The sequence below is a fragment of the Marmota flaviventris genome, chromosome 9 (assembly GCF_047511675.1).
Source record: "Marmota flaviventris isolate mMarFla1 chromosome 9, mMarFla1.hap1, whole genome shotgun sequence".
NCBI lineage: Eukaryota > Metazoa > Chordata > Mammalia > Rodentia > Sciuridae > Marmota > Marmota flaviventris.
The window spans coordinates 4,936,315-4,963,058 of record NC_092506.1 but is presented as its reverse complement, the minus strand read 5'-3'; the positions used below and the strand labels follow the sequence as shown (position 1 = coordinate 4,963,058).

Below are 26,744 nucleotides of genomic sequence, written 5' to 3'. Positions count from 1 at the left end.
TGTTCCCACTGGGCACTAAAAGTGACCCTCTGGGGTTTTGAAAGGGCTTCATTTTCATTCCTGTACTTTATCATCACTCCCCTCTTGTGTGTACATTTCACAAGACCTCCCAAACAAATTTTTTATCAGAAAAGTTTGTTGCCATGTAATAATGGTTTAATTAGTTGATTTCTTAGACTTGGTGTTTTCAACTATTACAGGAGATAAATCAGATTTATTCAACAAATGTTTAAGTGCCTGGAAAGTGCCAGATACAAAAACGTTAAAGAACTGGCTGGCACATATGAGGTCCCCTGTAAATAGTAGTAGCTGTTTTGTAGCTCCTTCTATGGTATAGGGTTTACTTTTAACATTTTAGGAGGCACCACTATGGAGAAAGGAGTGTGCCATTTCAGAGTCCTGACACAGCCATTTCTTCTGATATCTGGGTCAGTTAATATCTCTGTAACTCAGATTGTTGCCTCCCCCCCTACCAAAATAAAAGAACTTACATGATTATTGTGAAGTTCCAATGAAAATGTGTGACTTCATTTGGTAAATCGAAGTTTAGTTGCTGAAGTCCTTAAGAAACAAACATTTCCTAGCTTCTTTGTAAATATAGATTGTATCATCCTTTTATTGAGAAATAATACACATGCTATAGAGTTCACCTGCTCAAAGCATACAATTTGATGTTTCTTAGTATATTCACAGATTTGTGCAACTGTTTCCAGTCTCCTAGAATGTTTTATTTTTTTTTTCAACTTGTGTATGTACACAATGCCTTTACTTCTTTTTATGTGTTGTTGATGATTGAACCCAGCACCTCACTGGTGCCTTATAGCTGAGCTACAACTCCAGCCCCCATCCTAAAATATTTTCATTATTCTGAAAAGAAACCTTGTACTCTTTACACTCCTATTTCTCTCTGTCTCCCCAGCCCTAGAGGTAACCACTAATATACTTTTTTGTTTTTGAGCAAGGGGGATTGGACTCAAGGGCACTTGACCACTGAGCCATATTCCCAGCTCACAGGGTCCCATGAGTTGCTTTGTGCCTCGCTTTTGGTGAGGGTGGCTTTGAGCTCGCTATCTTCTAAGCTGCTGGGATTACAGGTGTGAGCCATTGCACCCGGCTACTTTGTGTTTTACATATTTGTTCTGGACATTTCATATAATGGAATCATGTAGTGTGTGGTCGTTTGTGACTAGCCTATTAACACTATCAATATTTTTAAGATTTATCTGTGTGGTAGCATGTATTAGTACATCTTCTATTTCTCTCTCTTTCTCTCTTTTAGTTTTTGGTGCCAAATAATACCCACTGTATGGAAACCTTGCCTTTTGTTTATTCATTCATCAGTTGGTGGATATTTGTGATTTTTTTTTAGCTTTTATGAATAGTGCTGGTGTGAACATTCGTGTACAAAGTTCCTGTCATCATATGTCTTCATTTCTCTTGAGTATATACATATATGAATGATTGGAATTGTTCAGTCATGGTAGCTCTATTTAACCTTTTGTGAAAATACCAGATTGTTCTCTGGAGTAGCTGCACCATTTTACATTCCCAGCTGCTGTTGAGGATTCATTCTCTCCATAATGTACCAACACTTGTTATTGTGTGTCTTTTGATAATAGCGTCTGAAGTGTTGTCATTGTGGTTTTTGATTTGTATTTCCCTGAGGGCTAGTGATTGAGGATCTTTTTTTTGTTATACTTATTGACTGTTTTTCTTTGGAGGAATGTCTACTTAAATTATTTGCCCATTTAAAAAACTGGGTGTATTTATTGTTGGGTTGCAAGAGTTTCTTTTAATACTTTGTGCACTAATTTTTATCAGTTGTGTGATTTGTAAGTATTTTCTCCACCCTGAGTTGTCTCACCCCCCCCCCTTTTTTTTTTGGTTACTGGAGGGGTGCTTACCACTAAGGTACATCTCCAGTCTTTTTAATTTTTTATTTTGAGGTAGGATCTCACTAAGTTGCTTAGGACCTTCCTAAGTTGCTGAGGTTGGCCTCAAACTTAGAATCCTCCTGCCTCAGTCTCCTGAGTTGCTGGGATTACAGGCATGTACCACTGTGCGGGGCATCTTTTCAATTCTTGTTGATGTCATTGAAGCAAAAAACAGTATAACTTAATAAACATTTATGCATTATTTTTCTTTTGTCTCTTGTGTTTTGGTGTCATATTTAAGAAGGCTTTGCCAAATCCAAAGCTGCAATTTTAGTTCATGTTTTCTTCTAGGAGTTTTTTTTTTTTTAATATATTTTTTAGATGTTGATGGAACTTTATTTTAACATTTATTTATATGCAGTGCTGAGGATCGAACCCAGTGCCTCACAGATGCTTGGCAAACACACTACTACTGAGCCACAACCCCAGACCTTCTTCTAAGAGTTTTGAGGTCATTTTCAATTGGCTTTGTTTCTTTGCATAAATAACTTCAGATACAGTCATTGTTGTTGTTACTTATTATAAGATACTGAGGTGCAGGTGTTCATGAGTGACCTGGATTGTTTGCTCTGTTATGCTTCCCATAGTATCCTGTGTTCTCCATAGACTTTTCTCTGATTTTCTGTTATAAACTCTGGAAGTTGTTATATGTGACCTTATACTCAAGGTAAGCACCTTAATATGGACTCAGAGTAGAAGAATTAATGTGTCAAAGGTTGTATAGAGCCACAGGAGGCTGAAGAAGAAGGACCACAAGTTCAGAGCCAGCCTTAGCAACTTAGCAAGACCCTATCTCAAAACAAAAAATAAAAAGGTCTGGGGATGTGTCTTGGTGGTTAAGAGCACCCAGGTTCAGTCCCTGGTAAAAAAAAAAGAAAGAAAAAAGGTTGTATAGATTTTAACACCTTTTGATACCTATGATGAGAAAAATTACTCCAGTTTTTCTTTTAATAGCTGTTTCAGCCAGTTTTATATTGTTTTATACAGTTTTATATTGTTCAATACCTAGTAAGAGTTGAAATTCACAGTAGTCTCAAACATCAGATTTCTAATTTAGGCAAATTAGCATCCAAATAAGGTCTACCCACTTTTTATTTGAAAAGTTTTTTTGGGGGGGGTAGGGTGTGGTACCAGGGATTAACCTCGGGGGTACTCGACTAGTGAGCCACATTCCCAACCCTATTTTGTTTTTATTTAGAGACAGGATCTGAATTGCTTAGCACCTCGACATTGCTGAGGCTGGCTTTGAATTTGTGATCCTCCTGTCTCAGCCTCCCCAGCTGCTGGGATTACAGGTATGCACCATCACATCCGACCCATTTTTTAAAAATCTGTAGTTTCCCCATTCTTGCCCTGCTCCTTACTATCTGTTTATGGAAACCTTGACTGTTCTGTTTCCACAGTGTTCTTTGACCTCTGTTTCTTGTATACTAATAGTTGGGTCTTGAGAAAGTCAGTTTGTCCTCCATCCCTCCTTTCTTCCTCCCTCCCTCCTGTACTGAGACCTGAACCACTAAGCTACACCTTAGCCCTTTTTATTTTTTATTGAGACAGGTTCTCACTAAGTTGCCCAGGCTGGCCTCCAACTTGTGATCCTCTTGCCTCAGCCTTCTGAGCAGCTGGTATTGCAGGTGTGCGCCACTGGCCACTACTTGAGGAGATTTCTTAAACTGATGTTGCTTCTTTGGTTGTGATCTTGCTCCAGAGATGGAATGTGTAGCCAAACTGAAAATTTTTAAGGGCTTCCAATCTAAATCACATTGAAATTCATTTAGATCTGAGTTGGTCTATACTTAAGATGCCGGCTCCTTCATTTTGGAATGCAGTTTCCACATTGTTTCTGGTCCCTTTTCAAGGCCACGTGTCAGTGCATTTTCTGTAGGGAGAACACTAAAACTTGTCATTTTGAGTGAGGTACGTCCTCTTTGGTTGTTTAAAGTGGTGCAAGGCCTAGTCAGCAGGGTCTCTTCTTCCTTTTTCTTTTAAGATGAACACTTACTGTGTTGTCCAGGCTGGTGTCACATTCCTGGACTCAAGAGATCTTCCTGCCTGGACCTGGCGTGGTCCAAGTCTTGTCAGCTAAACAACAAACTTTGCCTGTTTGTCATCTGTTTAGAGTTGATGACCTCATACTGCTGTTTGGAGTTGATGATCAGTGTTTTAAGGATTGATGATTCAATATTTTTTTAAGTTCTTTTCCGGCCATCTTAGATTTCTAGGTGTTCTCAATGTCTGTCTAACCAATTCTGTGATGAAAATTTAGAAAAATTAAAGACAGGGTGTTTAGCATGAACATTAAAGAAGCAGATGTTATTTCTTTAAGGGTATGTATATCCAAATGTTTTCTTAATTCCAGTTTTGTATTAAAAGTATTATTCAACTTAATTAAATTTTTAGTGTTTTGCTTTTATGTGAGTATATATAAATGACATCAACTTTTGGCCTTTACTTCAGTTAGCAAACATCTAGGTGCCCACCCATTGCCAGGCGCAGTGCTTTCTGTGCTTTGGTCATACCTGGTTAACGAAGGTGGATAAGATGCTGGTGAAGGCTGCAGTGAAATGCTTAGGGCAGTGTCAGTAGAGATAATACAAGTTGCATACATAATCTTAAATTTTCTAGTAGTCACATGAAAAAAATAGAGGGTAAAAAGTAATTTTAATTTTATATATATTGTTTATTCCAATATACCCAAAATGTCATTTCAGCATGTAATCAATATGAAGAAATTAATGAGACATTTTCACTGTCTTTCTTAGTCTTTGAAATACACTGCATGTTTTATATTCATAGCACATCTCAATTCAAATTAGTCAGGTTTCAAGTGCTCAGAAGCCTTATGTGACTGCCACAGTAGATCAGAATATTGTCATCATCATTATTGTTGAAGATCAGAATGTTGTCATCATCACTATTGCTGTCTGATTAAGCACCCAAGTAGAAAATGGCTTGGAGGGAATGACAGGAGAACAGAGATAAGAGGAAGGTGAAGTTTTGATGAGTTGGACTGGTAGGGCAAAGAGGAACCAGGACTGCTCTCCAGACTGTCTTTCATACTTGGGGTGTTCCTTTTCCTGAGATGGGGAAAACTTGTTGAAGGAAAGGTTTAGTTGGGTGGACAATATGTGATGGGAGCCTAGGTTCTCTTTGGTGATATTAAATATGATATGCTTGTGTGACATTGAAGGGGAAAGCCTCTAGTAATTGGGTACCTGTGAGTGAAGTGCAGAGACTTCAAACTACTAGCTTGATAAATTTGGATCTCAGTTGTGTTCATAGAGGTGTGTGTGTGTGTGTGTGTGTGTGTGTGTGTATGTATAAAACTCATAGAAATAGCTTCATTTACTTAAAAAAAAAAACATGTTTTTAGTCTCCCCAAAGTTTGTTTTATTTGCTGGGGAAACTGTGAGTAAATGATGTGAATTTACTCCCAGCCAACTTGGAAGAGTATCCTAGGGATTGGCCATATCCTGGTCAGCTTTAGGGAGTCTGCAGGAAATATTCACAGTCCCTACATTATCAGTTGTGGAGAGGAGAAGAGGGACCCTCCAGGCAAGGAGACTGAGAAGTGGTCAGAGAGAAACCAAGAGAGTGGCTGTTCAGAGGAGCCAGCCAGGGTGATGTTAATAGGGAGAATCTAGAGAGGACTGCATTGAATCCTGCTGTGAGTGAGGTTAAGATGAAGACAGAAGAGTTTCATTTGGATTTAGCCCCATCTGAAGGTCATTAGTGACTTGAAAGGGCTGTTTGAGTTGATGGTATAGAAAGGTCCAGATTGTAGTGAGCTGAAGACGGAATGCTGTCAGACAAAGAGCTCATTTTCTTATTTTTAAGTAACCACTACAAATCATTGAGAAGACCAGTCTAGTAGAAAAGTGGACAAAGGGCATAAGCACAGTTGGCAGAAAAGTGAAGTGGCCCTCAAACTCGTGGACGATGCCTGACCTCACCCATAGGAGTAAAGCAAGATGTCATTGCTGTGGGTGTGGGACCAGGTGTTTGCATATTGCTGATGGGAATGTGGCTTGTGTGCCCTCCTTGGAGAGCCGATTGGCCTCATGCAACTCATGAGAAGTGCATATCCTCTTATCCAGTGATTCTGCTTCTGGGAACTCTGGCATTTTTTATAATAGTGAAAATTAAAAAGTGAATGGTTGTCAGTGGTGGCCTGGTTTAGCCAGCAGTAAAACAAAGGAAAGTACAGGCAATGTAAAACATATCTTCTTTGCAAAATGATTTTTGGAGTCTTTTCTATCATGCTATAAATCAAGTTTTTTGAGGGTGGGATTCCCCTCCCCTGTTTTAAAGATTGAGAAGCATTCTGGTGGGTCTGATATAGGCCACAGAAGCTCTGAAGTAGTGTGTCTTTGAAATGAGGTGTGTTAAGCTTGTTAGTTGTTTTTCCTTGACCCTTCTACCTTTTAGCACTTTGTACATAAATCATTGGTCCACATTCCTTTCTCAGGTACTTGTTAAGATGGTTTTCAGGGGATTCTGTTGTTGTATGTATGTATCAGTTACACAGTACAGGAAAGGGGGATGTGGAATAGCTACGGGCTTTATCTTACTGAATCTATAGCCACATCAAGAGAGCATCAGGTTTTGCTTGGTTTGACTCAATGATGAAGTAAGCAAGTGTCTGATGCTATTTGAGAACCTGGATGTTGCAATGGGGATTATCCTGCACCCAGTGTCCGGGGCAGACTTTATCCATCAGCTCACTGTGGGGGGGGGGGAAGGAACAACTCAGACCTCTGTGAGCTGTAAGTTCTCATATGGTTGAATGAGAACTTGCACAGGATTCTGGCTCTGCTGACCTTTGTGCAATTTGGTCTTCTTTAAAGATAGCAGTGTATTTATGTGTGGACTAAAGCAAAAAAAAAGGAAGAAGAAAGAAAACTAGGCACATCCAAATAGACCAAACCAGTTTCCCAACAGAGTACATTGATATTCTACAACTTTAAATTCTCTATCATTGGAACTTTCCACTGTTCAGATTTTGATTAACTTAAGAATTTGAGGCTATAGTGTTGATGGATTAATTTTTTTCTTTATTTCTTTGATTATTCTGGTTTCCTTTGTAGTTTTTTACTTCTTAGATCTGTAAGAATGAATAATCTTAAGATTTGCATGTGTTAAGTAATCATTTGGTTTAAATCTCCCATTTTACAGGTAAGAAAACAAGTTCAGAGAGAGATGACTTGCCACACACATATTGACTGAACTATCTAATTCAGTATCTACTCACCATTAAGTTGGGTGATGTGTGGAGGGATGATATCTTTATATTGTCAGGTTAAGGTACCTACAATCATTTTAAGGAAATGTGGTTTTAATTACACCGCCACTCTTACAGTGAAGATTATTACTTTATATAATACACTAGTTCATTCAGAATTGTGGAGGTATACTTGAACTTTATTTATTATTATTATTATTATTTTTTTTTTAGAAAAATTGAGGCCTCTAGAGATGTGAACTTACTTGTCTGGGATTATACAACATAAACATTTATTTTGTGCTTAGTTTTTTTTTGGGGGGGGGGGGCATGGTTTACTAGGGATTGAACTCGACCACTGAGCCACATCCCCAGCCCTAGTGTATATATATTTTTTAAGAGACAGGGTCTCACTGAGTTGCTTAGTGCCTCGCTTTTACTGAGGCTGGCTTTGAATTTGCGATCCTCCTGCCTCAGCCTCCCAAGCCACTGGGATTACAGGCGTGTGCCATTGTACCCCGCCCGGTGTTTAGTTTTTATATGAGTCAGAGCAGTGATAAATAGTAGACTTTGTATTTTAAATAGTAGATTATGTATTTTATATGAGCTATCAGTGTGGCTATTTAATGTAAATAGTTAAAAATAAACCAATTTTAAAATTCAGTTCCTTAACCTTACTTCACCTCACCTTTGAGGTGCTCATTTACTGTGTGTGGCGTGGTGAGTAGGTACTGAATTAGACAGCTCAAGTCTAGAGTAATTATTTGTGTGTGTGTGTGTATCTCTTGAGAATTTTAGAATGTTAATGGTACATACCAAGGCATATGATTATGGCTAAATTGTCAAAGATCATGTTCAAAACCAGGAGCAAAAACTGAACTCTTGAGTTTGTGATGTTAATATAGCTTGTTTTGACTTGGATCTCTCTTTGTCAATGTTTCACCCATTTTTTTTTAAAGGACATATGAAAATTTTAATGTTATTTAGCTATCAATTGACAAATAAATAGAAAAACAAAGGTCCACTGATAAATTATAATTGTATATGTTTATGGATACAAAGTGACGTTATGATTTAGTAATATGCTGTGGAGTAATTAAGCACATTAACTAATATATTCATCTTCTCAACACTTAGTACTTTTTGTGTTTGAGAATATTTGAAACAGTGATTTTTAAATGTAAGTTACCGTTTATTGTGTTCACTATGGCATATGCTATTTCAAAGAAGGAAATGTGACCCCCCTGTCTAATTGAGGCTTTATACCCTCTGTCACCATCCCACTCCCAACAGTCTCTCTACTTTTATCTCTGATCACTTGGTTGCCAAGATGCCGTATACGATGTTTTGGTGTCTTTCTTGACTATTGTTCTCTGGATTATAAAAGTTTCAGCTTTCACCTCAAATAAAATTTGAGTGTGTACCTCAGCTGAACCAACATATATAGCTTGGTGATTGAAGGTGTGTTGTCATTTGTATCATGCTGTGTACCCTTGCCCATTGTTGTTAGAGCAGGCACAGGTGGTTCTCTGGGCTTTTACTTTGGATGCTAATTTTTCTGTTTATGACTTGGCTCCATTTTTTAAAAAACATTTTTTTAGTTTAGTTGGACACAATATCTTTATTTTATTTTATTTATTTTTATGTGGTGCTTAGGATCAAATCCAGGGCTTCACATGTACTAGGCGAGCGCTTTATTGCTGAGCCGCAACTTGGCTCCATTTTAATACCAGTTTAGATCTTCAAGTATGCCTGCAGTAATTGGAGTGTCCATTAGGGTACATAGCCAGACAGTCCAACAAAATAAAATTGAACAACAAACCAGGTGCCAAAGTCCGTCCTTAGAGTACTTTACATATAGGACATTACCTTCAGAATGTGGCAGTATGGATTTACCTTGGATGTTCTGAACTTTATACAGAAGTATTTTTACATTCTTGGTCTGATGATTTAAAAAATTACGGTGCATTATAATTATATATAATAGTGTGATTCATTATGCCAAATTTATACATGCACATAACATAATTTGATCAATTTTATTCTCCATTCTCTTTCCTTTTACTTTCGTCTTCCCTCCCACTGATTTGATATGGTGGTTTTTGATGAATGGTTTAGAAACTTTGGCATTCTTGTCTTGATGTTTCTTCCCCCAAGCCCCCACTTTTTATTTTCATTTTTATTTTTGGTAGTACTAGGGATTGAATCCAGGGGCTTGTTACCACTGAGCTATATATCCAGCCCTTTTTTTACTTTTATTTTGAAATGGAGTCTTGCTAAATTGCAGAGAATGACTTTGAATTTGCCATCCTGTTGTTTTGGGAATAGCTGGGATCACAGACGTGTGCCGCCATGTTCTCCTGGGCTTTTTGTTGGTGTTTCTAAAATTGGCTTATAGTGTTACCAATTTTATTTTGTTGGAAGATTCTGCTGAAGACATGGAGGTTTAATTTGTCTAGGTTGTATCTCCCAAATATGGATGTTTGTACAATTACATTTTTAAAAAATTTTAGTTTTGCAGTATTGGGGATTGAATCCAGGGTCTCACATGCTAAGCAAGCAGTGAACCATACCCCCAGCCCTTTTAAATTTTGTTTTATGACAGTCTCACTAAGTTGTCCAGGCTGGCCTCAAACTTGTAATCGTCCTGCCTCCGCTCTCAAGTGCTGATATTACAGGGGTTCACCAATATGTCCAGCTGTGCAAATCATTTTTGATGATTTTTATATTCAAAATTTTGTGGATGAGGGCTGGGGTTGTAGCTCAGTGCTAGGACATTTACCTAGTATGTGTGCAGCACTGGGTTGGATCCTCAGAATCATGTAAAAATAAATAAATAAAGGTATTGGGGCTGGGTTTCTAGCTCCGCGGCAGAGTACTTGCCTAGCATATGTAAGGCTCTGGGATCAATTTTCAGCACCACATATAAATAAATAGAAAAATAAAGGTCCACTGATAACACCTTCATTTTTTTTTATATTTCTGTAGTTATGTCCATCTACAATTAAAAATGTTTAAATTTATTTTATTTTAAATTTACAGTGTGCTAGGCATTGAAGACAAAATGGTGACCAGGCCTTCATAAAGATGGATTATCTTCCCTCCCTGTTATCTTTGGTCTTTTAAGACTTGAATGTTTTCAAGAACACGTATGAGGACACTTGTAGCATGGGATGGTTGGGATCCACATTAAGATGACACTGATCAGGATAGTCTGGCTTAGGGATTCCTGATGCTAGTAAGAAGCAGGGTTCCTTGCTTTGGTCCATCGCTGTCTTTAACTGAGTGTTCATTTGTAGTCATATGTGACATATGACATAAGGAGAAAATGTGTTCTCATATATGGTAGCTGTGGCTTTCTTTGAATTTGTACTAGCCGGGATATTTTGGGGTTTATATTAAAACTTACATAATAGCATAGAGAGCAGATCATTACTGCCTTTTTTCCTAAACTGAGTAAGGATAGTAACTAATACTAGAATTGAAAAGCACTTGTCCAGTGCTAACACATGCTTGGGTTGCTCCCATGTTTAGCTATTGTGAATAATGCAGTGTGAACATAGGTGCACAAATATCTTTTGAGATCCTGCTTTCAGTTCTTTTTGAGGATAGAATCAGAAATGGAATTGCTAGGTCATATAGCAAAATTTTTGTTTGGTAATTCTATCTTTAATTCTTTAAGCAATCAACATACTGCTTTCCACAGTAGGTGTTTCATTTTTATTTTACATTTCTACCAACAGCACACAAGGTTTCTGATATTTTTTTTTTTGTGCACAACCTTGCAGACACTTATTATTTTTCTTCTTCTTTTTTTTTGGTGTTGAGGATGGAACCCCAAGGCCTTAGGCAAGCACCACCACTGAGCTTCACCCCTGTACCTTCATTATCTTTGTTCTATTTTGTTTTTGAGAAATCTTCAGATTTTTTTTTTCTTCTTTTGGGAAGACCCGGTCTCCTCTTTATGCCTTGGGTCAGAAATTTCATGGGGGATGTTTCGGTGTGAGTCTGTTTCAGGAACTTTGGGGAATTATTTCTTCAATTTTCCTCTGATCTGTTTTTCTGTTCTCTTTTTTATCTTCCAATCTTTTGATTCAGTTCTTAATTTTTTCTGTGAAATTTTTAAAATTTCTAGGGCTCTTTCGTCTTTTTACCCTTTTAAATAGTATCCTCTATATCTGTCTAAGGGTATCAAATATTATTTTTTTGTTCTCTCATGAATTACTTTTTTTCTTCCAATTTTCTGTTTGTTTTGTTGCTTTTCATGATAGAAGCTTTCTGGAGGTGTATGTAATCCTTGGTTTTTGTTCATGTTTGAAAGTTAAGGATACACAACAGAGTTGAATTATGTGGTATTGACATTCTTTCTCAGTGTTATCTGCTATAAAAATGGCAGAAAAAGTGACAACACCTGGGTTGAAAAAGTTGACAGTTCCTGCTTTTGTGGGCATACTTAGCTGTTGGTTCTTCATTTCTATGTAACATCCTCTATTAAAGGAACTGGAACTCCTTGGAGAAATGGCTGATTTCAAAGCTGTGGCAGAGAATGTACAGAAGGAATCCGGAACATGTTGTTATGAGAGGAAATAAGAAAGTGCTAGCGAAGTATGAATAGCACACATGAGCCTGCTTGAAAGGGCTCCCACAAGCCAAATCTGGGGCAACAAATAACGATGCTAATATAATAAATAAGAATCTTTGAATGCATACTGATACTGAAGTCAGGAAAGAAAGAAAGTGGGGAGTTAGGAAAGCAGCTTTCTGAAGTTCGAATGACACCCAGTACATGCTGAAGGAGCAGTAGACTGCAAGTGCCCCTTCATGTTGTTGTGGTGTTTGTTGCCAGGAGGAATAAAACTACTGGATGAATGTTCTAAGAACACAGTCTGTAAGTGTCTTCCTACAGAACACTGAACTAAGGAAAAATGCTTACTTTAAAGTGAAGAAATCTGGCAAATAACTTACCAAGTGGTCAAAATTACCACTTGTAATGGGTGGTATGGAAACAAAGCTTGGTTTCTATAGTGTTCCTGTGAGAAATGCATAACCTTTATTCTTTACAGATGCTAGTGAAATGACAGAGAATTGCTGAAGAATTGTGTGAGAGGAGGAAGGAAAGAGCTGTGGCATCAGTATAGGCCAGAGGACTATGGACTGTGTAGTCCCTATTCAACAATCTACATGTTAAATACCATTAAATTCCTGATTTTGTGGCCTCAGTAGCTATGTGAGAGAATACCCTGCTCTTGGGAAATAGACTTTGGAGGCTGTGAGGGTAAAGGGCATTTGACGGCATAGCTCAGTGACAAAGCACCTGCTGGGGATGCAGAGTCTGGGTTCAGCCCACAGCGGAGATGAAGGAGTGTGTGTGAGTGAGTGAGTGAGTGAAAGCAAGGGGCTGCAATGGCTGCAGTCACCCTCAGATGTCTGGGTGGGCGGGAGGTACGGGAGTTAGGGCAGTGACTTCAGTGACACATCTAGGTCAAGAGGCTTTTTGAGTGGCTGATTGGAAGCTCCATTCTTGGGTGAGGCTCACTGGCTTAACCGTGACAGCATTGACACCTTGGGTTTGGTGCCGCGGGACCATGTCTAAGCCTTTGCTCTGTGGTTCACACGTGGCAGGCCCACTCCCAGCTGGGCAGGGGTCTCCCAGTTTGGAGAATGGTCTTTCAGCCTGTGTTCCTCTGCTGGTGTGGGAAGTCAGGAGAGGGTGAGATTTAAGAAACCACTAAATAACTGTCGTCAGTACTACTTCTTTTACTTTCTAGGTCCCCTCCAATTTTTTTGTCTTTGTGGATTATGCCTTTAAGAAAAGAAAACAAGCAAACAACCAAATGACAGAAACAGTCCTTTGCTAGAGTTTAGACCTTATATAAGCTCTTTATTCATTCTTTACCCAGGGGTCCCTATTATGCATTTGCATACTTTTGCATTTTAGAATGAGCAGTTTCTTAGCATGAATGATGTAGACCTAGTGTTTCCTTTAGTAGTCTAAGTGAATAAATTATGAGCAATTTACAGACCCCTTTTCCAAAAGAGTAGATTATGTCTTAGCATAGGTCAGCCCTGGATTCACAATGGAAGGGAAGAGTTTGATAGCTGGGTTTTCTTTTGCCATCTCTGGGAGTGTGGACCACAGTGCTGACAGCACTCTGCTAGGAGCCTGTGATTGGATCAGCCTGCAAGTGGGCAATGTGGATGGTTGTGAGCAGTGTAAGAAATGATTGCAAATTGGCTCTTTGAAGGTCCTGGAACCATGCAAATTTAAACACCAAACTTTGTGCGTGTGGGCATTTTGGGAAGTACATAACTTTACCAGATTCTTAAAGGGATCTAGAACCCTAACACAGAATGACTATCATGAATTACCTATTACAGTAATGGTCTTGTTTGTTTTGGGATGGTGAGACTGGGATCAGAACCCAGGATCTTTCACTTGCTAGGGTGGCACTCTTCCATAGAGTTATACCACGCAATAGTACAGTGTTTATCCTACTGTAAATTTGTTGTCTGAGGGCTCCATCAGTGCATAGTAGATATTTTCTTAGAATTTTAAACAGAAATTCTATTTTCCAGAAATTCAACTTTGCTTTTCCAAATGTATGTTTAAAAATCACATAACTGGTAAAATGGTTGGTTTGGTTGATTGGTTGGTTGGTTGTTGGTATTGGTGGGGTTGAACCCAAGGGTGCTTTACCACTGAGCTATATCCCCAGTGCTTTTTTCAGACAGGGTCTTGCTAAGTTACTGAGGTTGGCCTTAAACTTGAGATACTCCTGCTTCAGCTTCCTGAGTTGAAGCTATCACATCTGGCTAAAATGTTTTATTTTTAGAATTAAATATACTTCTTTTCGTTTTCACCTGTGTTTGTTTTTGGTTTTGTTAGTTCATTTTGTTTGTCTTAACAAGTATTTAGCATTGTTTCTGCTTACCTTGAGAGGAAGTTTGGAGTTTAGATGAGAATGTAGTGTAAGTTTTATGGAAGAAAGGCATTAGATGAACAGCATTTTTCAAGTTGCCTTATAGACTTCATCTTAGAGGACTTCTAATGAATATAGTTTTCACAGTTTGAATCTTTCTGTAATGCTAAGTTGTATATGAAATGCCTTGTAAAATAATTTATATTCCCTCTCTGTGTAGTATTTGGTTGATTGAGAATGGATTTGTCTACAGCTAGACAATGACCTTAATGTTCTATTCCTGATAAAAGATGTAATTGTTATATTAGTTGGGGGGCATGTAAAGGAAAATTCTTTTAAACTCTGTTTTATTGTTTTAAAGTATGGTGACTTCATAGCCAACCTTATGTGGGGTAAGAATGTCACTAATGTTTTCATAAAATAAAGATAAGGGTATGTGTTTTTTTCTTCACTTATTGATAGTGCTGCCATAGTATCTGTACTTAGTTCTGGGTTATTGCTCAGTGTGGGCTGAAAGCCTGGGTAGGAAGATGACAGAACCTTTTTCCTTTGTTCACATAGAAAAATTTCAATTAAGTACAACCTTTTAATTCTCTGAAGTATAGTTCTATGGGAATCAAAACCCTGAGTGTCTTTTATTGGCAGTTATCATCAGACCAAAAGAGAACATATGTAGTTATCTGCTGCTGCTGCTTCCTCTTCTTCTTCTTTTTTTTTAATAGGAGCGCTTCTGTTTCATACCGTATCCCACTTTATTCCTGCTACCCTGCTAATGCGGTAAATTGGAAGACAGCTGTCGCCAGGAAAACCTGTAATGGGCAAGGAGCCACAGAAGAGAAAACTTTTCTTTTAATTTTTAACCTTGGTTTGAAAAGGTAAGACCATTAAGATCATTAGGAGTTTTCTTCCATAAATTATAACAAGGAAAGCAGTATTCTCCAGGAGACCCTGGAACCTAGATGAACCAGGTCTAGGGCAGTCTGTTTGAAAGCTGTGTACATTACAGTTCTATGGTGTTTTAGAAGTTAAACAGCAGCCTCTGTGGTTTGCTTTGATAAATCTAGGAATCTACAGAATTCAAGGGATTCCGGATGCCAGGAGAGTTTGAGCTGAGTATGAAGTTAGGAGCAGCCAGGTCTGACAAGCTGAAGAAGCATGTGAAGAGAGTGCTGGTAGAGATCTGAGACCCAGGCCACACTGCTGCCAGGTCATCTCATTTGGGGTGTGTGTGTGTGTGTGTGTGTGTGTTTTCTTGTATACCAGCCAAAGGACTTTTGGTTTCTAGCCAGTACCTGTCTCCATTTAGATCCTAATTGCTGCCACTTTGAAACTTTTTATTGGAACTTAACTTTTTGTTAGAGATGATCTTTGCATATTTGACATTTGGCTCAGTTGGCATTTAACAGGAAGTCATACAGTAGAGAGCCCTTTGTGGGGTCATGCAAACATACTTAATCCAGCTTCATCAAGACTGTTGCATCTCAAGGAGATAGACACAAACATTGAAGCCCCCGCCTTTCAGAACTGCTAGTTCCAAGCCTTGCAAGTTTTAGTCATTTCTTATTGCTTCTTTTTCTTCCTGATGATCAGTTACTTAGCAAGCCCTGATAGTTCTGCCCTACTGGGGACTCCTACAACTGTTCTTTCTGTCGATTTCCACTATTCTGAAGCTACGTCAGGCTTTATTTTTATTACCTTAGGAGATCCTGTAGTTTTTTTTTTTTGCTGTAACAGGTCTCTGCTTCTAATCCCTACGTGAGTTTTTTTTCCTAGGCATGAAGAATGCCACTTTGTGTATGACCTCCCTGCCTCTCACAAAATGGTCCTGCTCAGGGCTGGGATTGCAACTCAGCGGTAGAGTGCTCACCTAGCAAGTGCGAGGCCCTGGGTTTGATCCTCAGCACCACATAAAAATAAATAAGATAAAGGTATTGTGTCCAACTACAACTACAAAATAAATATTTTAGAAAAACAAAACAAAATGGTCCTGCTCAACCTTGGCAAGCTCTGGTGTGTTCATATAGTGACACTCTGACACCTGGCCCTCAGATCAGTTTCCCCCCCCCCTTTTTTTGGTCAAGTCTTTCTGAATTGTTCCAGGTCCTTTATGATACTCCTTTGTGAACTCTTAGAGCATCTTAAATTATTTTAAGATTGGTTTTAACTAGATTTTAAGTACTTTGACAGCAAGGAGTTTTAAATTCTACTTTATATCTCTGGTACTTTTTACATAATAGGAATCACTGACAATTTGATAGTAAGATCTAAAATTTCAAAGACGTTTCTCAGGATAATACTTTTGAGAATTTTTTACTCCCTGTCTCCCTCCTTTTTTATTTTGATTTTCTTTGCTGACAGAGGTCCTTAGCTTTGGCAGCTTTTAGAACAATTCCTTACTTTTAATATTCTTCCTTTTTCTCCTTTCACTCATCTCTGTGCATCAGCATTTTTTCCCCCTCCTAGGATGAGGGCACTTTTCTTAAGAGAATCACCTAGCTGTTTCCAAAAGTACTAGAGTCAGTGCCAAGTGGTTAAGAAGGATTCCTAAAGTAGAACAGCATTAGAGGTGTGGACCAACATGTTGTAGAGGGCTAAATGGTAAGTATTATAGGGTTTGCAGGACCAAAAAGGGGAGGGAGGTAATATTATGAAGGTATTTATATAACAGGAGGGGAAATGTTCACAGGCTTTTTAAATGATGAGATTCAAAATATAATTGTTCAATTTTCTATAATATAGATCTATTAATAGGGAAATTGGAATTCTTTTTTATAGGGGGATAACATTTTACCTGGTATTTACTTGGTATTCACAGAGTTGCTCTTTTGGAATTTGGAATTCTTTTTTATAGTGGGGGGTAACATTTTACCTGGTATTTAATTGGTATTCACAGAGTTGCTCTCTCATCAAAATCTATTGCAAATCTGTATCTCTTCTATTGCTATGATGGGTGAAAAGATTTTATATACTTTATCTTTGAAAATGCCTTTTTACAGATAAGTACTGTCACATTTGGTTATTAGTCTCCAAGCATATGCCTTTAGGAGAGTGTGCTCATTACTTCAAACGTTAGATTCTTTTGAGTTTTGCTTTTTAGCACCGCATTGCTTTGTGAATCAGTCACTTCTGATTGGAGGTTAACTGAAGGCTCCTCAGTTGAACAACAAAATGAATTTTAAAATATGCAATTTTTTCCCCCCTTACACTAGGGTCTGATAAATGCCACTTAGAGTAGTTTGAGCTTAGAAATTATGTTGCTGCAAATTTGTGAGGGACTTAAGAATCATTTCTTTTTTTCCTTTTAAAATATTTTGTTTTAGTTGTAGTTGAACACAATACCTTTATTTTTTATTTATTTATTTTCATATGATGCTGAGGATCAAACCCAGCCTCGCACATTCTAGGCGAGCACTCTACCACTGCGCCACAACCCCAGCCCAAGGGAATCATTTCTTACTTTAACTTCTGATGGCATAGGTACTACATGGAGCAGCTTAACTCTCCTTATGAACTGATGGTATTTCTGTAGAATAAGGTTTATGTGTTAGCACTGTTTTACTTTGTAACTTGCAGTAGAAAACACAAATGCCATGAATTCAGCAAAGCTGAATTTCCATAGCCATTCAACGTTCAGTACTTGTGGTTGAAGGCTGTTCTGCTAAGTCAGAAAAATTTCGATTCTGGCTTTGAACTCGGACAAATCCACAATAAACCTTACCACAGATAAGCCATTAAGCAGCTGTATGATGTATGATAGAGCTAAGTCAGAACTAGTGGTAATTGAGTCCATGAAGGTGACGTGCATCATTGACACTACTGATTCAGCAACATGCGATGGATTAGAACTCTCCCGTACTCACTTAACATTGATAAGAGTAGCCATGGGCTTTGAACACCTAGCATGTTTAGGGTTTATAAATTTGCTCAGCTAAGCCTTTTTTAGCTCTCTACATGAATTTGCCACAGCTTTTTTCCCCTTTATATGTAATTTTCCCACATTCAGGTATAGCACATTCTGCTTTAAGTTGTCTGTTCTCAGCTTTGAAAGTATTTTGCTTGTGGCTTCACAAGGACTATTTGTAGGCTAAAATTTCAAGCAGTGGGCTGGGATTGTGGCTCAGTGGTCTACAAAGCACCTGCCTACCCTATGTGAGGCACTGGGTTTGATCCTCAGCACCACATTAAAAAAATAATAAAATAAAACAAAGGTATTATGTCCATCTATAACTTTTATTTAGAGACAGGGTCTCCTAAGTTGCTGAGGCTGGTTTTGAATCAGGGATCCTCCTGCTTTAGCCTCCGAGGCCACATGAGATTACAGGTGTGCGCCATTGTGCCCAGCTCTAAATAGCTATTTCTAATGGATTCCACTTCCAGCTGTGAAGAGGAGGATTTAGCTTTTAAATGCATAGCTTCTTCCTTCCTGCATCTTTATCTAATACAACTTTTGGATAAGGTAAGTGTTGAGGGTATGCGTACTTTGGTTAATTATTCCCTAAATCTCTGACTTATTGGCAAAATTCTTCTCAGCAGTCAGATAATCCAACACTGTCACTCCATCTCCCCCAGGACACATCCTTTCCAGAACCCCTTGTCTCTTGCCTTATTCTGCACTGGTTGCTCTTGATCTTTTCTGTAGCTTCTGGTGTTTCCTCTCACCTTTCTTCTGGAAGTTGTTTTGTTTCTGTGTGTCTTAGATCCCTGGTTTCAAGTATTTTGGCCTCGTTTTGGTGTAGCACATGCTGAGAAAGGGTGAAGAGATTTTCAGACCTTCTCTGTCTGGAAATATTCTCTGTAGAGTTGTCATTGGAAGAAGCTAGTGTTCTGATTTTCTGTCCTTTCACTGTGTTTTGTGGGGTTATTCCCCTGGCTAGAAATGTTTAGATACTTTGTTTTTGCTGCCATGAAATTCCACCCTGTGCCTGAGAGGATCTTTCCCACCATGCATTGTTGGTGGCCTTTGCAGGTCCTAAGGAAAGCCGCATTTGTTCAATTCTGGAAATTTTCTATTTGCTTTTGCTTTTTGCCTGCCACCCACCTGTCTCCCTCCCTCCCTGCCTCCCTTCTTTCTTTGGCTCTAAAGGGGTAGTAGATTATAACATGTTCTTTATCATTTGTTTTATTTGAATATTAGACTTCTCAGTGGTTTCTCTGTTATCTTTGTTGTTTCATAAGTTTTCTGGCATTGTTCTTCACCGTCATTTTCTTTACCTCTTACCTTTCTTTACCTCCTGGTGGATTGTATGGAAGTTTCCTTTCTGTTTTTTTAATTTAAACTTGTGTTCATGTTGTACCTTTGGTATCAAGTGGACCTGAGAAGCACATGGTGATCATTTAGTACAGCTTTCCTCCTGCCCTCCTAGAGAGTCATCCAAGTAGAGCACCTCCAACAGAGTGGCCTTGCAAGCAGTGGGAGCCCTGTCTTCAACAAGTTTCTGCTTCTACTCACCAATGATCCTCCTCCTTTCACTCGAGGCTCTCATTTTGTCCTTGGGTTCTGGACATGGTAGCTCTTCTTTTATACATGATGGTGTAAAGGAACTCTAATATATTCAAAACTAGTTACTTTGTCCTGTAGTGGTGAGTCTTTCTACCACCCCGGATGTTAATCATAACTTTTGGATAAGGTAAGTGTTGAGGGTATGCGTACTTTGGTTAATTATTCCCTAAATCTCTGACTTACTGGCAAAATTCTTCTCAGCAGTCAGATAATCTTTGGTTGCCATTGTCTCTTTTAGTTTGGTGGTCTCTGCATTTTCCTTTGGAACAGGATAAGGTATTACCTGACTTGATGTAGTACTGCCAGCATGGTACAGTCTGCCCAGAATAGGCTAGAATGGGATTAATATCTCCCATGATCCTGGATATGGTTCATTTATTGCTATGTATTTTTTTCTAATATTGTTTTAGTTGTATATGGACACAATACCTTTATTTTATCTGTTAATGTTTTTTTGTGGTGCTGGGGATTGAACCCAGTGCCTCACACATGCTAGGCAAGCGCTGTATCATTGAGCCACAACCCCAGCCCATTTATTGCTATATTCTGAAGTTACTTTATTAGTCATATCATAATACAACTTTGTTGAGCTTACAACCAACTAAAATCTGAAGATTTTTTCTTTTACTTCATCAGTTTTCTTATGCCTGTTTTCTTGCCCATCTTGTTTTTAAGTTTTTTCTTTCTTTCTTTTTTAATCTCAAAAGGACTTTATGATGGGTATAGTGGTGCATGCCTATAATCCCAGTGGCTTGGGAGGCTGTGGCAGGAGGATCACAAGTTCAAAGCCAGTCTCAATAAAATCGAGGCACTAAGCAACTCAGTGAGACCCTCTCTCTAAATAAAATACAAAATTGGGCTAGGGATGTGGCTCAGTGGTTAAGTGCCTCTGAGTTCAGTCCCTCGTAACAAAAGTGAAAAAGAAAAGAAAAAAAGGATGTTACATTTATCCATGTTAAAGACATTTTTCTTAGTTTCATCATGCCAAACAGTATTTTGAATGTTGAATCTGTTATTGAACATTAACTACCCGACCTGGCTTTGTTTTTTCTATGTATTTTAACCTTTCTGTAGTTCAGCACTAATGGAGCAGCTGGCCACAAGGATTGAGTTCCTCCTGAGCCACTGTCCAGGCTCTGCAGGCTAAGCTGCCCAGCCATCTTGACTGTGAAGGGGTTTTCTGCCTCATGTCTGTAGGCAGACATGTGGTTCTGTTCATGATTTTGTCCCCAGAGCCACTGGATTATAAGATGATTTCTGCCATTGCAGTCACATTTTTGTGACCAGTTTTCCAATTGTGTAGGCTGAGTGCACATGCAGGCTGGCCTGCCATAGACAGGGAGGGTCATGTTCTTGGTTGCTACTTTGGTGGATTACCCAACAGCTGTTCTCACCCCCTGGTCTGATGGAGGCAGTGTGGTGTGATGAGAGGAGCATATTCTTTGGAGCTGGTTAGTCCTGGGTTTGAGATCCCATTCTGGTCCCATATCTACTACCTGTGGTCTTTGGTTAGGTCATCTCACCCAGCCTTTTTTAAAATTTTTATTTTTTTGTAGTTGTAGGTGGATAGAATGCCTTTGTTTTATTTGTTTATTTTTATGTAATGCTAGGGATTGAACTCGGTGTCTCACACAAACTGGGCAAGTGCTCTGCCACTGAGCTACAGCCCCAGCCCTTACCCAGCCCTTTTTTTATATTTCATTTAGAGACAGGGTCTCACTGAGTTGCTTAGGGCCTCACTAAATTGCTGAGGCTGGCTTTGAACTTACAATCTTCTTGCCTCAGCCTCCTGAGCCACTGGATTACAGGCATGTGCCACCATGGCTGGCCATCTTACAAGGGTTGTGAAATATCTAAGTGTATGTAAGCCTGGAGTTTGGCATCGTTGTAGGTACTTAAAAATTGGTAGCCACGATTAATCATTAATCATGTTTCCATCTTCAGTAGAAAGTCACAATGTTAAGACAGATAATGTTATTGTGGAATAGTTAGAGTAGACTGAAGATGGTTTTTCATAAAAAACTTTAAAGACCATAGGAAATATTCAGTTCTCATATTTTTTGCTCTGAACTTTTATTCCTGTGCAGTCTCAACAGTTCATGATTGGACTATAATTTTCATGCCTGTTAGGTTGCATACTATACAGTAATCACAAAAGAAAGCATAACCTCTGAGCCACATTCCCAATCCTTTTTGTATTTTATTTTGAGACCAGGTCTCACTAAGTTGCTTAGGACCTCGCTAAGTTGCTGAGGCTGGCTTTGAACTTGCAATCCTCCTGCTTCAGTTTCTCGAGCTGCTGGGATTACAGGTGTGCACCACTGTGCCTGGTGAGGTTGATGGTTTGTTGATGCTAGTCTAGGGACTGTTGAGACAGCCGAAATACTTAATTATGTATAAGCTGATCTATTTGGCCAGACAAGGAATTTTGATCATAATAGCTAAAGCTAAAAACAGTGCCTTATATGTTTTTTTTAATACTGAGGCTCAAACCCAGGGCCTCACTCATGCTAGGCAAGTGCTATACCATTGAGTTACATTCCAGTTCTTTTTTAAAAAAATTTTTAGACAGTTCTTGTTAAGGCTGGTCTCAAACTTGTGATCCTCTTGTCTCAGCCTCCCAAGTAGCTGGGATTATAGGCATATGCCCTTTTTGTTTTCTCATATAAAATTGGTTATTCCAAAATAAACTTGATTGTTAGCTCATTTTTTGGTTTTTCTTTTTTAATTTTTTGCCATGTGGGGGATGGGTCTCATGTACACGTGTATGCCACCACACCTGGCTATTTAAAACATTTTTGAGGGCTGGGGATGTGGCTCAAGTGGTAGTGCACTCGCCTGGCATGCATGAGGCCCAGGGTTTGACCCTCAGCACCACATATAAATAAAATAAAGATATTGTGTCCATCTAAAATTAAAAAAAAAAAAAAAAAATTTTTGAGGCCAATATGCCAGTTCTGTCTTCTCTTATGGTATTGGTTATAATTCCAAAATTAATGTGATAGTGTTTTCTCTCTCTCTCCCCCTCCCTCTCCCCCTCCCCGCCCCCTTCCTCTCCCCTCCCCCCTCCCCTTCCTCCCTCTCTTTTTCCTTAGTTTGTAAAGGCATAGTCCATGATGTTTGCACAGTGACAGAATTGCCTAATGGTGTTTCTCATAACGTGACCCTGTGGTGGGGTGCATGAGTATACATTCAAGCTTTCATAACGAGAATTTGTAGAGGAACATATTGTTGTGCTTAATTTAATGTGAACTACTTGACAAAAGTAAGTCTGGATTTTTCTAGGTTGCCAGTTGGCCTTTCTCCCTCCTTCCCTCCCTCCTTTCTAAAAAAAGAAGAGGTCTCTCTTTTGCTTTTGCTGGCCTAGAACTCCTGAGTTCCAGCGATTCTCCTGCCTCACCCACTGAAGTACCTGGACTGCATTGTGTGCATGTCACTAAAGTGAAGTGGATAAGATTATCCCTTTTTCCTTGCTTTTAGCATCTCAGCAGTGTATTTGACCAAGTATTTGCTTTCTGAGCTTTATATATTTTCCAGGAGATTTAGAATTCCAAAGGCAAGCCATAAACTTATCTCATTTGATACCAAGGTGCTGTTTAGGAATGAAGAAAAAGCGAAAACTAGCCTTTGAGGAAGAGGAATCACGGTTGACACTGGAGGAAGAATGGCCATTAGTATGAAATTTCAAATGATGACCTTGCTTTTCAAAGTAAAGGCCTTTGCAGGATCTTACCGAGTTCTCTTGATGGTCCCTCTAGGCTGTCACATGGTTGGACTCTGGCCTGTGCCCTCCGTGTAGGTGGCTTAGTGCGGCAGACAGTGCCCCCAGCACTCCCTCAGTAGTCTTTCCATTAGCTGCTGCCTTTGAATCCCACGTGGCAGTCACATACCCATTTCTCTGTCTCTTCTCCTTTGTAGGAACACATCTGAGGAGAGCACTTGGCACAGCTGCTGTGGAATATGCTGTCTGCTCCTGTTCTCAGTTGTTTCTGTGTGGTTAAGACCCTTCATTTGGTCTCTGCCATAGATGGTGTACTGTCCATCTCTCTTAATTAGAACTCCGGTTCTGTCTCTGCTTCTGCAGCAGTCCTTTGGTGTGTGTGCTATGCATTCATGCACAGCTCTCTGAGACCTGGTCTGGCATTGCCAACTTAATTCCTGTCATCTGGTCACTTCTTCTTGTCACCTGGTCCTTGGGCCATCTCCCTGCTGTGAATTTCTTAAGGCTTCTGGGTCTTCTGTCCTCTTTGCTTTCAGGCAAGTCCTGGAATACTTGATGCTTCTCTGTCACCCACCAAATCATGTCTACATGTTGAGTCTGCACTTAGACTTCATGACTGATGAACTCTTTTGGCTGGGCTCTCCTCCATAGAGCTTCTTGCTGAGGAATGAGCTTGGAGTTTGTGTTTCCTTTGTCTGTCTTTTCTGTTTTCAATTTTACTGTGTTTTTCAAGGTGGGGAGGGACCAACTGGGTGAACACTGCTACTTAAAAAGCACCTATTGTTTAACAAAGCACATATTAAGTGGGGCTGATTCCTACTGTTCTCAGCCAAAATATCAAGTATCAAAGAAGTAACAAATGAAAACTGGGAAAGATACTTGGGTGGTACAAAGCTGATTGCTTTTGACATGTTCTTTGGAAATAGTGGCAGAGCAAATAAAATGAAACTGGCTCTAAGTTTTTTTGCCCTCTAAAGAAGTTAATTGTTTCTAGCAGATACTCTGGTGTTTGATTTTAAATAGTAGGGGGAGCTGTGAGCCTGGGTAGTTTTATAATATTGACACCTTTACTAAACATGGTCTTTCTAGTTGTCTTATGGTCTTTTCCTTTCTTACTTTGTGATAACTACTTTCAAAGGCAGGCTCTTTTTACTTGTTTTTGCCTCTTGTGAAAATGACATTTCCCTGGCATGGAACTTTGCTGTCAGGGGGAAGAGTTTATCATTAACTTACAACACCGAGAGGTAGCCTGCCATCATAGTGACTCTGCATTCTTCTATTTATAGATACTTTTCTCCCTGTCCTGTTAGCTACAGGCTGCTTTCAGCACAGCAGTAGCAATCACCACACCCTTCTTGAGTTCAACTCTTCATTTGGATCTTGTCACACTCTTCACAAAGTTCCCTTTCCCTGCATGTGTGAATCAGATCCTAGGAAGGTGCTGAGACTCAGTTGTCTGAACACTGCCTGAGTGGAGGAGCCAGCAAGAACAACCCTGCAGTAGCTTGGTTTGTTCAATACATGCTGTTCCCAGCCTGCTTGTAAACTCAGCCAGAGGTCTGGTGTAACTGTGTCTGCTGCTTGTGGAGTAAGCAAGTTGTTTTGGATCCTAAGGGAGGCCATGAGGACTCGGTTTTCCCAGGATGAGTAAGGATTCTAGATCCACTACCACCCCCCCCACCACCACCCCCCCCACCCCCCGTTGATCAGATGTCATTATTTCCCAACATGTTTGAAAGGCCTGAACATTTTTTGTTCCTCTTTGTTTTTTTTTTTAATATTTATTTTTTAGTTATAATTGGACACAATATTTTTATGTGGTGCTGAGTATTGAACCTGGTGCCTCATGCATAGTAGACGAGCGCTCCGCCTCTGAGTCACAACCCCAGCCCCTTCTCTCTGTTTTTGAGTTAGCTTATAAAATAGAATAAATTCTCAGAGACATGTATTTATTTTTATTTATTTTATTTTATTGAGAGAGAGAGAGAGAGAATTTTTTAATATTTATTTTTCAGTTCTCAGCGGACACAACATCTTTGTTTGTATGTGGTGCTGAGGATCGAACCCGGGCCGCATGCATGCCAGGCGAGCGCGCTACTGCTTGAGCCACATTCCTAGCCCAAGACATGTATTTATTTTTAAATTTGACTAGTTTAATCTAAACCAGTAATGACCCAGCTGTACCCCTCCTTATTCAAGATCTAGCCTTCTCCATTATTTCAAGATAAAGAATGAAAACTTCCTTTTATTGCTATACTATCCTAGATATTAAAGGATGAGAAAGTTTGGTGGGGAGTGATTGGTTGGTTTGTTTGGTACTCAGGATTGAATCCCAGATGTATTTTACCACTGAGCTACATCCCCAGCCCTTTTTGTTTTGTTTTGAGACAAGGTCTTGGTAAATTGGTGAGACTGGCCTCAAATTTATGATCCTCCTGTGCTGCTAGGATTATATGCATGAACCACTGTACCCAGCTAGTTTTTTGTTTTCTTATGATTTTTTTTTTCCATTGAAAAAATTGTCAACCCGGGTTGTTGTATTTTAAGAATATACATGATTTCTCATATATATCGTAAATTTAAAGAAAAGGGAAAATGTAGCTCATAACATTTCCCTATCTAGGCCATATTGGCCCTTCTGTGAAAATGTTGTTCATGATTAACCCAGACTGTGGAAATAGATGGGGGGGACCATTTTAATATCAAGAGAGGGGTTTTGAACCATGATTGTAGAATAAAATTGAAGCTGCTCTGTGTAAAGCTGTAGCCACTACCCATGTTTTAATCTTGAGCATTTGAAATGTGAGCAGTCCAAATTGCAACTTGCTAGCTGGGCACAGAGGCACACGCCTATAATCCCTGCTGCTCAGAAGGCTAAGGCAGAAGATTGCAGGTTCAAAGCCAGCCTCAGCAACTAAGTGAGTCTCTAAGCAACTTGTTGAGACTCTGTTTCAACATTTTAAATTGCAATTGCTTAAGGGTAAAATACACACTGGAGTTTCACCAGTTTTCTTTCATTTTTCTTTTTCTTTTTTAACCTTGGTTTTTGTTTCTATTTGAGGGTTAGTTTTTGTTAGGACAAGGTCTTGCTATTGGTGAGCTGTAGTGATCCTCCCACTTTGGCCTCCCTTGGAACTGAGGTTACAGGCACGCAGCAACCCTGCAGCTCTCACCTGCTATTTCTACTAGGTAGGCCTTGCTTGGGTGATACAAGGAGCTAGTGTCATTCTGAGAGAAAGGGCCTCTGGGGAGGACTGAAAAGGGATTGGGATATATAGGAATTTTAGCATGAATAACATGTGCTCACATGCTTTTGTGTACATAAAATCATGTAAGATGTGTATTTCAAAATATTCCCTTCAAAGAACATTTTAAGAAATAGTATTAAAAGATTTTGATACATTTTGAAGTCTTGGTCTTTCCCATGTGTTATTTGGGCAGAAGCAGCTGC

At 39.2% G+C, this 26,744-nt stretch overlaps 1 protein-coding gene across 21 annotated transcripts in view; it reads left to right on the top strand.

The window, feature by feature from the left end:
• Ppp6r3 (protein phosphatase 6 regulatory subunit 3) overlaps positions 1-26,744 on the top strand; it is a 138,560-nt gene that overhangs the window by 29,202 nt on the left and 82,614 nt on the right. For 4 of the 21 annotated variants that reach the window (XM_027944766.2, XM_071615986.1, XM_071615985.1 and 1 more), the window contains one exon: positions 14,795-14,947. The exons of 16 other annotated variants lie outside the window; for them this stretch is intronic. The gene's annotated coding sequence lies outside the window, so the exon portion shown is untranslated. Of the gene's footprint in view, positions 1-3,132; positions 3,230-14,794; positions 14,948-26,744 lie in introns of all 21 variants that reach the window. One more of the 21 variants, XM_071615984.1, reaches the window with a different exon arrangement.